Source organism: Nanorana parkeri, unplaced genomic scaffold (genome assembly GCF_000935625.1).
Source record: "Nanorana parkeri isolate BGI_ZX_2015 unplaced genomic scaffold, ASM93562v1 scaffold252, whole genome shotgun sequence".
Taxonomy (NCBI): Eukaryota; Metazoa; Chordata; class Amphibia; order Anura; family Dicroglossidae; genus Nanorana; species Nanorana parkeri.
Window position 1 is genome coordinate 1414972 of NW_017306520.1, and position 14299 is coordinate 1429270.

Sequence of the window (14299 nt, forward strand, 5' to 3'; positions counted from 1 at the left end):
TACTTGGTGAACACAATGTTCTGTAGTAACACCCAAACTGAATGTGAGGGAATTACTTACAAAGACGGTAAATTGTTAGAAGTTACAAGTCAGGTTTTGAATACTGTTACTGGAATACTGCATGATACTGTACTCATATCATTTACCTCAATAAACTATACAAGAAACCTTTTATTGTGCTTTCATTTTTTTTGTATGCTGTATTCACTAATAACCTACTGTTGCAAGGCCCAGAGACAGGGTCACCATCAGGGGATGACTGGGCTGGGAGGCATTCGTTCCCCTGGGCCAGTACAAATAGTGTATGGTGGGTTGGTGGCCATTGGTTGAGATGCCCCTAATTTATATCTCAATCAGAGCATTACCCATAGTCAATGACCGCTGCTGGTCATTCTATAGTTACCTGCTCCCTGTTGAGATCTGTGATCACAGCGCTTGGCAGAGGGAAGTCTTCCAGCATTCACTTCCTAAACAGCTCTCAAATGCAACCGAATGCTGCAAAGTCAATGCTAGAAAAAATGCAACATGGTCAAATGCGTTGTGCCCATCTGTTGAATGATGAAGATTATTTGTCATGTTAAAATGGTATTTTATTTAGGCGAGTCCTTATTTTCCCAGAGCAGTAGTTATCTTGATCAACTAATTCACAATTCAGTTCTTACGGTCTCCCTTTTTTAGCATATATATGTGAAAACGTGTGTTCCAATAAATGAAACCCCCACTTTTCTCCATGGCCACTAATCACTGAGGCACCGTTATGGTGCTCTTCCTTTAGCCCAAACTGTTCCTACCATTAAATGGCCAATTGTTTGTGTTTTCTTTCCTGGTCAATTGTTACCAGTCCTCTCCTGGTCTCTCTCACAACTAGCTTAAATACATTTATTTTTTGCATAGAGCAAACATGAATGCCTGAAATTGGATTAATATTCGTTTTGCACAATCCCGTGAACAGTGCTGGCTATACACATATCAACCCAATAGTGTGATGTATGGTGCAACAGAACATAACTCTCAGATTACTGTATAATACACTGTATTTGATTAAGGTACTTGCAGGTACAGCTTTTTTTTTTATAAAGTAGTAAGGCATTTTTTGATTAAGCTTTATACTGCATGCATACTGTGCATGCGTGGTGTACTTCTTATTCCCAGCATCAGTGAAATACCGGAGACCAAATTTCCAAATGATGTAGGTAGACAATTTGCCATCATTGACTGGTCCAGTGGGACCTTGTTCAGGATTCTCACACGAGCTATATTGGAAGATGGAAACCACATGGCCCTGCCTTAGTGACCTCATAACTAAAGTATTGAAAGAGGGACATGGGGCACAGCAAAAACAAAGTTAGTGTCTTCGTACATAGCTAGTCTTAGCTTCACATATTTTTAAACAATTATTTTCAATTCCTTGTTTACTTTTTCAGTAAGATTTTCACATTTCAATAATCTCACCTGCATCAATCCAATCGCTTTCATCAATCTGTGTTAAATTGAATATTGTTTGAGACATCCAATTGTTAAAGACTGTCAACTGCATCAAAAAAAATTCTGTGCGCATCTGCTCTTTGCTTCTTTGTCCAATGATGGCATCATGGTCCGGAACCTGGCTGTTCTGTCATGAAGGGGTGTCTGGATCCTGACTGACTGAACAGAAATCCAGTTCCTTTGACATTAACTGAACAGAAATCCAGTAAGTGGATTGTTGAGCATTCCACTTACTGGAGTTCATCTTCAAAATAAGGAGTGAGCTTTACATCACTCAGAAAATTATTTTTACACTGAGATTAAATTATTTCAACATCATCAATATAAAATAGTACTTAATCATTCTTAACTTTAAGGTTTTATACTGTCTTTTTATTGCAATAAACATATTTTCCTGATTCAGTATTCCTCAGGTTTATTGAGACTTACCAGTCCTTATGTGGTAGCTGCCTTCATTTTTTCTATAAAGTAGTATTAAACTCTCAACCAGTTTTCAATAATGAATCCAGATTTAAAAAAATAATAAACAGTGACAAGCAATATTGTTCTTTACATTTTTGCCCAAGCACTTACAGTCATCATGCTTCCACACAGTTGGCTCCGAGTCTCTCAGCTCCCCTTACCTGAACTTCCTGTCCAGTACAAGAGCACAAGGGACAGGGCAGTCTCCAGCAACAATCCATTTACTAGCTTGGAGTGGATTGCCTTGCTGTGCCTGTTTGTGGAGACACACACAGCTTACTAACACACACAATAGTGGCTCCAAAGGACCCTGCAAGGGAAAGGGAGCCACCCTAAGGGCTCGTTTTCATCAGCCCATGCACTCATTGCACTGTCCCGTACACGCAATGGATCACATACACAAAGTCTCCTTGCGTTCTGGGGCGAGAGGGGGCATGGCAGTGCCATTCATGTCAATGGCACTACAGATGCACTCCCCACCCACAGTGCGATGAGCGGCACAGGACGGCATGATAATAAAATGCCCTGCGTTCCATTGCGGTACAATCGCAACAAATATTGCATGCTAACATGCTTTCTTTGGTAGGGTGACAACACTCAGTCATTGTACTGTATCACAGGAGTACAGAATACCTCTCTCCTCTCTATAAATTGAGGGGAGGTGTTCTGTAATCCACAGAGATAGCTGGAAACAGAGCACATGAAGCTATCAGCTTACAAGATTTCTGGCAGAGTCAACAGGTAATTTTTGTGCACTTATCAAACAGATAAGAAAAAAATGCTTTCAACAGACCAAAAGGAAGCAAATAAGAGAAGTCCATTGTTGGGATTTGCATACACTTCAAAGTCAACAGTCCACCATTGATCAGTGTCTGTTTTATATGCTGACTGCAAAAGAAAACTGGTTCTCTTTTAACTATGGGAATAAATTGATCAGCGTATCCTGGAATTGCCACCAACAACCATTCTCTCCATTAATGGCAATGCTGGCTTCAGCCCTGCATTGCTTCCCATTCCATTAGTATGTTAAATAATGGAATGGCATGAGCTTGCAGCAATGTTGGCCTTTACTCAGTGGAATTACATGAGGTTACTACCCCCTAGAAATAAAATGAATTTAGCTAATTCTGGTGCTTTTCAAGTCCCACTCACTGATCCATTATTATTAACTGTAAGTAATGCTTAGGAAATCCAGAAGCCTAATTATCAGCACTTATTTCATCTGGGATTCTGCTGAAGTGTTTGGAAAGGGAAAGAAATGGCAGAAATGGAGAGCCAATGCACACATTCTGGCATCCTCATGGTTAAAACCAGGAAATACTTAAAAATATCCATAGAATACAAAGATATAAAGAGATCAGAATAATGCATTTAATGGCTTGTATTCTAAGCTATCTAGTTAGAGTGCTTAGGAAGGGTGAATTAAGCTTTAAGCTTTCAAAAGCAAAAGATCAAAGTAGCTGCTTTTAATTTAAACCTTTTGTTACATTTCCAGCCCAAAAAGGGGGATGAGAGATCAAAAATAAAAATGGCAACAAACTGAAGCTTTGTAGCTGTTTGTGTGTTGCCGCGCTCTCTCAATTTGAGACACAAAATAGGTCAGCTGCATAACAGATCAATCTCCCAACAAATATTTAAAAACAAATTGAATTGCACACCCAATACCCATCACAATTAGACCAGGCACAATAACTAAATTAGCAATTCAGCAAAATAATTGGAAATGCGATTCGGCTTGTTCTACCACTATCCCTCGAGGCTTTATCCCATCTATAGGAGGAGGGGACCGAGAGAGAGTCTCAGCTCCACTAATTCTGCAACTAATTAGACACATACTTGTAAATTAAGTTGTTTGTTGGAAAGTTGAAATTTTCTCCTTCCCCTGTAGAAAAGTCATTTCATTTCACCACCGGAGTTGTTATATGTCACATTATTCCGCATGTCATTTTGTGATGCTTTTATTGCAGTGTCACTTACAGGTGGCTAGCACAGCACCAATATTAGTACACAAACACAATTGTCACTTTACTAATGTTTTTGTATGATTATTTTCTGTTTTCTTCTTCTTATGGGGTTTTATATATTGCAATTATTTAAAACCATTCAGAAAGCATAATATACATAGTGTCAGTTTGTTAAAGAAACTCATAATGTGTCATTCTAAATGTATAGGGATGATAAATAATTTAAACGGATACATTCAGAAACACTGGACATTTTCCTATATCATAAAAAAGGTCAGATGGACGATTCTCATACTGTGCCTTATTTTATAAATCCTTTTATTATGGTTTGTGTTTAAATATGTTTAAAAAAACATAATTTATTTTTTGAATCCAATAAATATTAAATGCAAATAAATATTTCATATTTACCACTTGCAGCCAGCAATTGGAGTTTTAACCAGGTCTATATAGCAGATCATGTGACATCTAAAAGGGACAGGGGAGGGAAATGCCCTCCCCCTTTTCTAGCAGAGACAGCACAGTATTAAATGGTAGATAAAAGCAGTCTGCCATTAACTATGAAGGTACTTTGAGAACTGTGTTATAAAGCCAACATACTTTGCATGTACAGTGCCATGTTTATTTGTAAAAATAAAATAGTGTGATTGTAATTCTGCCACCTTGTAACGGCTGCAGTGAGAGGGTGGCACAGATTCAGCGTGCGCTCTCACCATTGGCTTAGAACTGGGCAATCTTTTCTCTGGTCAGTTTATCACTCCACACATCACATTACTGGCAAGCCGCTGATATTGCCTGTTACAAATAGATCTCTATACAAGTCTGGCATACTCGCTGTTATACTCTTACACATTGTTGTAGATTACCAGATAAACAATCTCAAGGTGTATATTACTATTTTGTAATGACCACAGTCTAAATGTAGCACGGATTCAGCTTGCTTCATCACCACTGACATATAATTGGCCTAAATATTTAACTGTAATACCATAACTCCTGACCATAATTTAGGGGTGCCCATTATGCCTGTTGGGCAAACCTTGGGTTGAGAGTTATGATGTCACACTCTTAAGTTTTACATGTGATTATTAATACATCTTTTGGCACTCCTGGGTCTGCACTATTTGTTCATTTGGTTCCACTCGCAGTATTCTCCTGATGAAGGGTGTCTACACCTGTGTGCCAGAGAGTGGCTTTGGCTTTCTGCATTCCTGTAGTAAAAATACTGGGCCCATTCTAAGCCAGTGGTGAGAAAGATCATTTAGGCCAACCCAGGATGCTGAGAAATTAGCTACTGGCTGCAAGATACCCAATGGTTCGGCTACCAACTCCTTGGGGAGAGTTCACCATACTTCAGTCAAGGACCAGGCTTCTGTCAAGCTTCTAAGGTACCATATTTAGGCTGAAGTTCCACCATGGTATCTCAATCCCCTGACCCAACATGCTAGAACTGAAACCCAGGCCTCTGTCCAAGCACATGGTCACCCTCCTCAGGCACCAGGCCTAGAAAGATCAAACATACAACTTTATCCCTTCCCCAGGCAGGTGGCCTGGGAGAAAAACTGACTCCCAAATATGTATACCATCTCCCAGCCTGCACCACCGGCAATAAACCTCATAGTGGTTGGCTATTCATGCAGCCTTCCAAACCAGGGACACTCCCCAGCAATTCTGGAAAATTGCAACAAAAAAATGTATATAACAACACTTTCAAAGGTATATTTAACTTCCTGAAACCCTTAGGCGAGCTACATATGTCTAAAAATAGTTACAGTACACAGAGCAGCAGGGCTTCGCTCTCCCCCTGCTCTCCTCTTTATCACTCTTTCTGGCAATTTCTTGATGTCAAAATGATAGACAAACCTTACATGAGGCTATAACAGCAGCTGTAACCCCTGCTGTAAAAACCTGAGCTACCAAACAGTTTATAAACAGTGTTCAGAAGCATTATTCAAAAATACAATTTAACTTTATTGTTACTTTGCATTTACGGTGTTCTTGTTTGCAGGTCAAAAGGTTGGGGGGGAGGGGTAGCCTTGATCTGCCCATTATGTCACTTAAGGCAACCCTACCAATAAAACCATAACAAAAAATAATATAAAATGCATTTCTATTGTCTTACAATTGCTTTTATTTATTAATATTTAAGCTCTTTTTTTATTTGATGTGTTCACTATTTTTTCTTTTTGTGTAGCTTTTAAAAAATGTGTAAAAAAAAAGTATTTTTTTCAGAATTGTAAATTTTGTGTCATTAAAAGTGGGGCAAATTATAAAGGTTTATATTGTTTAATTTACAGTAACACTAGAGGTCTTTGGTTAAAATATTGGTTTTGTTAGCCTTTTTGTCACATAAAATAAAGTCATGTTTGAGAGTTCTGACAGTCATACATTTGTCATTCACCCACCCCTCTCTTATTGTCCATTCACAAAAAGCCTTGTATACTTTTCAGAGAATGCAAGGAGTTCTGCGCATGAAAAAAGGTAAGAGGAGGGGCAGGCGAACAACAGGATCTAAATTTTTTTCCCCTGAAGTTCAGCTTTAAGTAATAACAACATTACTATCAAACCAATAGGCTTATAGCAGAAATGTAGACATTGCACTGGTCCATGAGGGGTACAAAGGTGTGAGAGCTGTAGTGGATACTAGACCAAATGGGATGGACCTAACAGGAAAAGCACATTGGTAGGGTATACTTACTCTTCATCAACTCAGCTCACTCGCCTCCTGTCAACACATGAGCATGCAGCACTGCCTGATTAGTGCCTAAAGGGAAGTTGAATTGTATCTGTAACCAGTGGCGTCACAAGGGAGTTGCAGCCCCCACCCGGGTGACACCAAAATCACTGATAGTCATTTTGGTGTCACCCCCTCTAAAAAGTCGGGCACTCGGTCATGAACCGAGAGTCCGAACTGCTCAGGGTGACACCCGGCCTCAGGACGCCCCTGTCTGTAACACACCTTACAGGTTTGCCCACTGTTCATGCAGGGTGCTGAACACAACCATAGGAAAATAGAGATCTTCACTAGGATGGCTTGGTATAGTAATAATCTTGTCCTTTATTTACATAAGGAAACAGTCATGAAAAGCAGATGGTGCTTGCAGGATTCCTTTCTCAGGGCATCGTGTACAGTGATGTGCCTGCCCTGAACTATCAATACTTCCTTGAGCTGAACAGTGGCCTCCAGTGTGGAACTAAAGCCAATTTTTTTTTCCCATTTTGGACAGAGTAAGGGCGAGTACTTGGATAAAAATATTACAATGGCTTCTAATTGATCAAGCAAGTGCCATTAGGTAAACCAGTGTGCTGCTATTTAATTAAAACGGATCTCCAGGCAAACAGCTAAATACACAACTAAAATCAATTTAAGGGAGCTGTTTTACCTGCTAAATAATTTATATTTGTCATCTAGTCCAGGGGCATAACTACATATCATGGGGTCCCACTCTCTCTGTATTTACCGACAGTGTCAGTTGGGATAATACTTGTCATTGATCTTTACATGAAATATGTATCAAGGACAGGCAGCAGGAGAGCTGTCAGCGTAGTCGGTACACTACTAGGGAGGAGTGATGGGGATAAGTTATAGTAGGACTAATAATAATAATAACCATAATGATATTAAATATACAAACTTTTTAAACTCTAGCCTCACTAAACTCTTTCTGTAGAACCACAAACGTCAGTACTTCTATAAGGTTTTAACAAAGATGAAACTCTGGGATTTGTGATGGCATTAGGCATACAGGGTTAATTTCAGTTTTCTGCACAACCTGACAGTTGTGCAGAAAACCATCATTGACACCCTCCATAAGGAAGGAAAGCCTCAAAAGGTAATTGCAAAAGAAGTTGGATGTTCCCAAAGTGCTGTATCAAAGCACATTAATAGAAAGTTATGTGGAAGGGAAACGTGTGAAAGAAAAAGTGCACAAGCAGCAGGGATGACCGCAGCCTGGAGAGACAAACCAAGTACTGAGTACATATGCATGCTTATACTTTTCAGAGGTCCGATATTGTTCTATGTACAATCCTTGTTTTATTGATTGCATGTAATATTCTAATTTTCTGAGATTGTGGATTTGGGGTTTTCATGAGCTGTAAGCCATAATCATCACAATTATGACAAATCACGGCTTGAACTATCTTGCTTTGCATGTAATGAGTCTATCTCATATATTAGTTTCACCTTTTAAGTTGCATTAGTGAAATAAATGAACTTTTGCACGATATTCTAATTATTCAAGTTTCACCTGTATCTCTGTTCCCCTGTTCTCTCTCACCTTATCAACATGTTACTCACACTGCAGCACACCAGATTGCCTCCTTGTGCTGCATCTTACTCCCCCCTCCCTGAGCTCAGCTATACAGTAGATTGCACAAGGCTGATATCAAGTCAAATTTAGGAACTTACATTGCTTGCATTAGAAATTCATTACATGTGGTATTATTGAATACAGAGCTGCATTAATTTGTTCCTTTTATATCAGGCTGGTTCAGCTTTAAGAGAAGCCTGTATTCAGACAAATACAAAGGCTGCTATTGCTGACTTTCCTCTCGAAAATATAAGTTACCTGGGTATCTCTGACCTCACTTTCTGAGCACACAGGCAGCTAGCGATATCCCAGGAAAGTCAGAATGTCTGATTTGCACACTTGACAGGTAGGGAATAAGCATTTTTAGAAGTATGTCAGCTGGGGTAGCGTCCATATTTCTCTTAGGGCAGGTTTCCTTATATTCACAAATTGTCAGGAATATGCATAATAATGCATATAATGCAGCACGTCAAGTCTTCCGAACACGTGTGCTTTAGCATATGTCACTGCATGCAAATACAGCTTTGGTACATTTGTTGTGTACTGTGCGATTCTGACCATACCAATGTGTACATACCATGCAATTGAGCCATAACAGCAGGTGAATGTTCTGAAGGGCTGCAAAAAAAAAAAAGGCCATGGTTACAATATTGCTGTATGTTCAATTAAACCTGTAGTGAGAATGATATGAAGCTGCTATCGTTGACCTCTTTCAGAAAATGTTTATTATCTGGCCCTCCCAGGGCTTTTTCACACCAAGTGCAGAGTAAATGCATAGCAGAGCAGTTACAGAACACATCAAAACTGCATCCAATGTATTCCAATGGTATTTTGGGCTCTAGTTCACACCACAGTGTTCCGTTCGAGAGCATGTGGAAAAACGGCAGCATGGCCTATTTTTTCTGCTCTGGAACACACCAAAACGCATGAAAGCCCATTTTAGGCTAAAAAAAATATATTTTTTTAAAAAACGTCCCAGGAACGCGTCAAAACACACTGCACTGCATATGCAGATACTCATGCAGATCTGGTCTGCACTTGGTGTGAACAAGCCCTCCGGCCGTCATACATTTTGATCCACTGAAAGGAAACGTGTATGACCAAAGCCAATGAACCAGTGTGACAGCTAGGCTACTGGCTTTTTTTTTATTGGAAGCAGCCTCCATCTTTTTGTTGATACATCTTTATGTTAAAGAACTATGGGAAAATAGCAATAATATTTGGCAGCAGTATAAAGACAGAGACATATTTCCAATGTTGAAATATAATTGTGAGCCTAATGAGTAAAAGAAAGAAGGAACATTTCTAAGGACAAAATACATTTTAGGGATACGTCTCCATAAACTTTACCCTCTCACGAAATGAGGGCAAGTTTTCTTATTTAACAACATTTGTACAATGCCAACATACTCTCTCCTCCAAAATGAACACATAGAACATTTAGCTCATGACCCATAGTAGTTCATAATCTATTCTTTTTTTTTTCTCTCTCTGAATATCTTTAGAATGGTAACCCTATCAATTAAGGTTAAAAAAAAATGCAATGGGCTGCAACCTACACTGGAAAATATTTTGCTCCATACTGGAAATTTTATTTTACAAAGATTTTTTATTTTTTTTTACTTCCTTGCCAATTGTAGAGTCATTACATCACCTTTCTACACAAAGCTTTAATGTTTTCTGGGTAATAACAGAAAATAAGCTCATGTTAACAGCTTTAACTCATGGTGTTCTATAGTGAAGACAGGTGAACCATTTTTACATTTTTCTCCCTGAACACAGTGACATTTCGTGCTGTTTTAAAGTCATGAGAAGAGCCGTTTGTCAAACATGGTGTGTTTCATGCTTTGTGCAGATATCAATAGTTGTTAACGCTCAAGGTTGAATATTGACTTTCTTCATACAAATATGTGTATCTTGCCTGTTACTCTTGTTCACCCAAACAACAATTTCTGAATGGCCCATATTGAAATATTGATTTCTTTTCTCTCTTTTTTTTTGCCCTGTGACGAGCCCGATTCAGCCATGCGGAAAGTTACTAAATGTCACAGTCTCTGGATTTTCTATCCTCTATCCAAATAATGAGCTATATTAATTTTTATTTAGCACCATTTCCCATTCGGGACAAGAGGCTGCATCCAAGGGCCCATTTATATTGATATAAACAGTTATACATACCAGAATACTGATGGATTATAATAAAAACACTGTCCTCTTGCTTTCTAAACAATGAATTTTATATTTAAAATACAACATAAATATATCTTAAGGTAAAAAATAGATGAAAACTTACTTTTGTATTATGGAACAGCAGCCATAAAATGTATTTTAGTTTTTTGTTTAAAAACAGTGAGGAAAAGATCTCGCTGTTGTTACCAGATTTACACTTTTTTTTATACTTTTTTTTTTTTAAGCATGTATATCTTTATTGAATTTCGTCGAATACATAATACAGGTGAAACTCGAATAATTAGAATATCGTGCAAAAGTAATTGCAGTAAGTGCTGCAAAAGGGTCCCAAACCAAGTACTGAGTACATATGCATGCTTGTACTTTTCAGAGGTCCGATATTGTTGTATGTACAATCCTTGTTTTATTGATTGCATGTAATAATCTACTTTTTTGAGGTTGTGGATTTGGGGTTCTTGGGGTTTTCATGAGCTGTAAGCCATAATCATCACAATTATGACAAATCACGGCTTGAATTATCTTGCTTTGCATGTAATGAGTCTATCTCATATATTAGTTTCACCTTTTAAGTTGCATTAGTGAAATAAATGAACTTTGCACGATATTCTAATTATTAGAGTTTCACCTGTAACTGGTGGTAGACGAATCATAAACAATGGCATACAGTCATGCAGCCAGCCGGATACATGTCGTAGGCAACTTTATACTTTTTAATACAAACTTTGAGATGGTTCCTCATCTGTCACTTTGTTAAAGGGAAGTAGAGTACTGCGCAGGTCGGGAGGTCTGCACTTTGTGAGGTAGATATGATATTTCTAACCTCACACTTCTAATTTAAGACACTGGGAGTAAGAAAGAGGGTTGGCAGGCAAGGTGCCAATATATCCATTTAGCCAAAAACCTTAACGGTTATGTGGATATCTGTCCCTTGCACCCTCAACCTTTAAAACAGTCAACTGTGACTGGTACACTTCCTCTTTTGCGTTATCATTTTAACTGCTATAGTTTGCCACTTAAAATACACATGTATCTAAGAAGTGCTCAAAGCCATGTTTAAGCGGGCATTTATGAATTTGTAATTTTATAGAAAATCAAATCTCACAATACTTCACTGCATATAAAAGCAGGAAAACAGAAGGTTAACTCATGAAATTACAAGTTACAAAAATGTGTTAATCATGGCAGGCTCACTTTACTAGTATTTATATCTGTATAATGTCATCACCAGTTAAGAGCAAAGAGAGGTTGATTTCAGGGTAATTAGTGGACAGGAAGTGTCTTCAGTAATAAAATATATCCCCCCCACAATTACAACTAGAAAGAATTTCAGTTCTTCAAGCATATACAGAGAGTTTGTGTGTGTGTGTGTATCTATATATGATTAATTGTAATTTCTAATCAATGTGTCTTACCTCTGATAGCACTGTACCTTTGGCCATCACAAAATATTACTGCAGCTAGGCCTGGGGAACAACTGGAGGGTTGTTAAAGCTGAAGAAGTTTTATCTGCTTATCCTGTATTTTGCTGTTCCTGGTTATTCTCCCCTCATCAGCATGCTAATACAATAATTAAATAAAAAAAATTTGTTTTCATTACATACCTCATAGAACAGAGAGCAGAGAGAATCCCCACGTCAAGCCGCTATAATTAAAACAATACAATGAATGACAGGTGTGGGGCCAGGGACAGTAAGGCTTTGTGAGGAAAACGGAAGATGATGATGGATGTCCGCAAGCCAGGAAATGAGGTGGGGTCTATTGGATTTGCTGTAGCATGTAATGCACACTGTGAGAAGCTCCCAGGGTGCAGTGAAATCAGAATAAGCAATTTTAGAACAGGAGGGGAGGCTGTACAACTAAGCAAGGCTGAAGGTAAGGCTTTAAAGTTTGTATTTGTTTTGTTGGTTGCATTTGTTTTCTTTGTTCCCTTTATTTTCACCAGGTAATTCTGCAAGTAACCCGCTTCCTATTCCTTCATGTCTATATTCATTTCTCCACTGTATATCTGCAGACAGGGTTGAAACAGCTGGACTACCAATTTTAAATATGAAGCAAATGGACCCCTAGATATCAGGCTACCTCTAAGACTGATCCTATTAAAGTCCAGTATAGCTACAAAATAACGAAAAATTCCAGGCAAAACACAAAATGAATAATGACCATGCACTATGGTTACTTATTTACCCTGGTTGTAAAGAAGACCTCCATAAAGTGTGTTTCTTTTGAACATGAGGCAAATGCAAAGAGTAGGTTACACTTACCTCTGTGGCACCCTTTAATACTTCAGCTGCTTTAATGGAGAATTATGGGGAGAGTAAAATACACCCATCCCCATAATAAGAGTTGACGTGTGACAGTGAAGCTGTCAGACATCGGCTCTTTTGATCCAGAACGGAGCGATCACATACCGCCCATCGCTCAGTTCCTGATCATCTCCCTCCAGACAACGGTGACTGACCATGACCGCTCCCCACAGGGATTCCTGCCTCCCCTCTCCATTCCTCCAGTGCTGACTGGAGGGATGGACGGGGATTGGGTGGGCACAGCTGGCTCTGCCTCCGGAGAGGCATAGTCAATTGTCAATCAGGTAGCGGGGTGGACCCCCACAATATTGTCAGAATCAGTCCTGGCTGCAGCACGGCTCTCCACTGTCAGCATATAGCAGACAATAGCGTTATAGGTTCAATTTTAGGTCAAAGGTGGACATTAGTATATGTGTCCTAAAAAGATCTAAAGGGCTCTCCGCAAAAAAAAAAGGTTGGGCCATAGTTTTCTATTAAATAGTTAGCTCCTAAACTAGAAGAAACAGCTAGAGGTGTATGGCATTTTAGGTGCACCATTTGAAAAGAAACAATTGGAGCCCACTTCAGGAAATGAGTGTGACAAAGTAAGTGCACCCTCAGAATTCTATGATTTTAAGTATCAGGGCATAATAAAAAATCATGGTCCTCAGCAGGTCTTAAACTTGGGTAGAACAACCTCAGATGAACACCACAGGACATATTACACTGTCATTATTTATTTTACAAGCAGAGCCAAAATGGAGAAGCCATGTGTGAAAAGCTAAGTACACCTCATGATTCAATAGCTTGCAGAACCAATTTAGCAGCAATAATAAGTAATAATTTTCCATATGACAATCAGTCTCTCACATCGTTGTGGAGGAATTTTTTTCCCACTCTTCTTTCCAGCGTTGCTTCAGTTCTTTGAGGTTTGCGGACATTTGTTTAAAGAAGAACTATGGGGTAAGTGTTTTTCCCCATAGTTCTCCTAAGGGTCAGGGGAGGACATAAACTAGCATCCTCCTGTGACCCAAAGCTCAGTATATCGCGAGCTACAGCTCGCAGTATTCCGAGACCGCCGGAGCAGGGACGGACATTACTGTCGAGATCCACCCAGCTGGCTCTGCCTATCTAGAGGCAGAGCCAGCCGTACCCGCCCCCTCCCCGTCCGTTCTGCCAGTCAGCGCTGGAGTATCGGAGAGGGGAAGGGAATCCCTGCAAGGAGCCGTGAGTGATAGTCACGGCTGTCTGCAGGGACATGATCAAGAAATGACTAGGGTGACGGTATGTGTTTGCTCACTTCCTGATCTATTGAGCCTATCATCGCACCTCCACCACGGTGCTTGACAGTTGGTATGAGGTGTTCATGTTGATATGCTTTGTTTGATTTTCGCCCAACCAGTCGCTGTGCATTATGGCTAAACGTCTCTACTTTGGTCTTGTCTGTCCAAAGGACATTGTTCCAGAAGACTTATGGTTTGTTCAGATGCAACTTTGCAAACCTAAACAGTGCTTCCATGTTCTTTGTAGAGAAAAGAGGCTTTTGCCTGGAAACCCTTCCAAACAAACCATACTTGTTCAGTCTTTTTCTTATTGTACTGTC